Raw genomic sequence first — 2,826 nt, forward strand, 5'->3', positions numbered from 1 at the left:
GTGTATTTCTGACAGACCCAATCTGGGACTTAGCCGATTTTTCTCTTCATATCATATGGATCCATCACTAGGCCATCTTGCTTGCTTGTGTGGTAACTTGATAGTGTATGTCTGACAGACCCAATCTGGGACTTAGCCGATTTTTCTCTTCATATCATATGGATCCATCACTAGGCCATCTTGCTTGCTTGTGTGGTAACTTGGAAGTGTATTTCTGACAGACCCAATCTGGGACTTAGCCGATTTTTCTCTTCATATTATATGGATCCTGGACTTAGCCGATTTTTCTCTTCATATCATATGGATCCATCACTAGGCCATCTTGCTTGCTTGTGTGGTAACTTGGAAGTGTATTTCTGACAGACCCAATCTGGGACTTAGCCGATTTTTCTCTTCATATTATATGGATCCTGGACTTAGCCGATTTTTCTCTTCATATCATATGGATCCATCACTAGGCCATCTTGCTTGCTTGTGTGGTAACTTGGAAGTGTATTTCTGACAGACCCAATCTGGGACTTAGCCGATTTTTCTCTTCATATTATATGGATCCTGGACTTAGCCGATTTTTCTCTTCATATCATATGGATCCATCATTAGGCCATCTTGCTTGCTTGTGTGGTAACTTGATAGTGTATTTCCGACAGACCCAATCTCGGACTTAGCCGATTTTTCTCTTCATATTATATGGTTCCATCACTAGGCCATCTTGCTTGCTTGTGTGGTATCTTGAAAGTGTATGTCTGACAGACCCAATCTCGGACTTAGCCGATTTTTCTCTTCATATAATATGGATCCTGGACTTAGCCTGTTATTAGGTTATTATATATGGATCCTGGACTTAGCCGATTATTAGGTTATTATATATGGATCCTGGACTTAGCCGATTTTTCTCTTCATATAATATGGATCCGGGACTTAGCCGATTATTAGGTTATTATATATGGATCCTGGACTTAGCCGATATTTCTCTTCATATAATATGGATCCGGGACTTAGCCAATTTTTCTCTTCATATAATATGGATCCGGGACTTAGCCGATTTTTCTCTTCATATAATATGGATCCGGGACTTAGCCAATTTTTCTCTTCATGTGGTAACGTATGCCAATCGCTCACAAGTCATGGGATAAGGGTACTTGTGTTCTTCCATCTTCTAAGTCCCGCACGGGGACATCGTGATCGCCCCAAGTCCGGAATAGCGCCAAGTCAAGCCCCACGGTGGCCGTGCAGGACCTGTTAGCGGGGGCCCCACTGACAGCACTAATCCGGACTTAGAAATTATATCTTTCTAATCGAACACCACACACGCAACACCACCATACCACCATCTCCTTGCAAGTACCTAAGTACCCGCAACTCCATGGTGAAGGCAATGTCACTCCATCACCAACCTCTTTGCACTGCAAGCACTTGCGTACCCACAACACTCCGAAGAAGGCAACGGCGCACGATGCTCGACTCCACACACCACACCACATCACCGATGGCCAGCCAGCCAGCCAGCCCAGCTAAGGGCTAACCCACCAACCAACCACCAATGGCCTAGGCCAGCCGGATCCCACCTTCAAGTCCAAGCACAGCCAAGTGCAAGTACCGCCAAGTGTTCACCAACCAACCATCACACCAGGTCAGCCGGCCGGTACCCACCTTCAAGTGCCATTACCCTCGGGTGCAAGCTCAATCAAGTGTTAACCAACCAACCCGGCCAAGGCAGCCAACAGGCCGGCACCCTACAGCACCGACCCGCCATTACCACCTCAACCGTTGACCATGCAAGTGGCCTCGGACAACAGGTGACACCCGAAGTACATCCGAAGAGTGTATATCAAGTGTTTGTTCACCAAGTCCTCAACCAACCCCAAGTACCCGGAGGTACCCAGAGTGTTGGATCCGCCAACCACTACCAGCACTCCAAGTCCTTGCGAACCCAAAGTGTTTGCCCGGTAGGGCCATTGTATCACAACGCTTGCTACCATGCAAGTGGCCTCGAACAAGGTGACAGGGGTATCTTCACCAAGTTCTCAACCAACCCCAAGTACCCGGAGGTACCCAGAGTGTTGGGTCCGCCAACCACTACCAGCACTCCAAGTCCTCGCGAACATAAAGTGTTTGCCCGGTAGGGCCATTAGACCACAACGCTTGCTAACCATGCAAGTGGTCTCGGACAACAGGTGACACCCGAAGTACATCCGGAGAGTGTACAACAAGTGTTTGTTCACCAAGTCCTCAACCAACCCCAAGTACCCGGAGGTACCCAGAGTGTTGGATCCGCCAACCCGTCCCGGCACTCCAAGTCCTTGCGAACCCAAAGTGTTTGCCCGGTAGGGCCATTGAATCACAACGCTTGCTCCATGCAAGTGGCCTCGGACAACAGGTGACACCCGAAGTACATCCGAAGAGTGTATATCATGTGTTTGCTCACCAAGTCCTCAACCAACCCCAAGTACCCGGAGGTACCCAGAGTGTTGGATCCGCCAACCCGTCCCGGCACTCCAAGTCCTTGCGAACCCAAAGTGTTTGCCCGGTTGGGCCATTGAATCACAACGCTTGCTAACCATGCAAGTGGTCTCGGACAACAGGTGACACCCGAAGTACATCCGGAGAGTGTATATCAAGTGTTTGTTCACCAAGTCCTCAACCAACCCCAAGTACCCGGAGGTACCCAGAGTGTTGGATCCGCCAACCCGTCCCGGCACTCTAAGTCCTTGCGAACCCAAAGTGTTTGCCCGGTTGGGCCATTAGATCACAACGCTTGCTAACCATGCAAGTGGTCTGGAGTATAGGTGATACTGACATACCACCGAGATGGTACATCTAGTATTG

This window comes from Anopheles ziemanni (assembly GCF_943734765.1).
Source record: "Anopheles ziemanni chromosome X unlocalized genomic scaffold, idAnoZiCoDA_A2_x.2 X_unloc_21, whole genome shotgun sequence".
Taxonomy (NCBI): Eukaryota; Metazoa; Arthropoda; class Insecta; order Diptera; family Culicidae; genus Anopheles; species Anopheles ziemanni.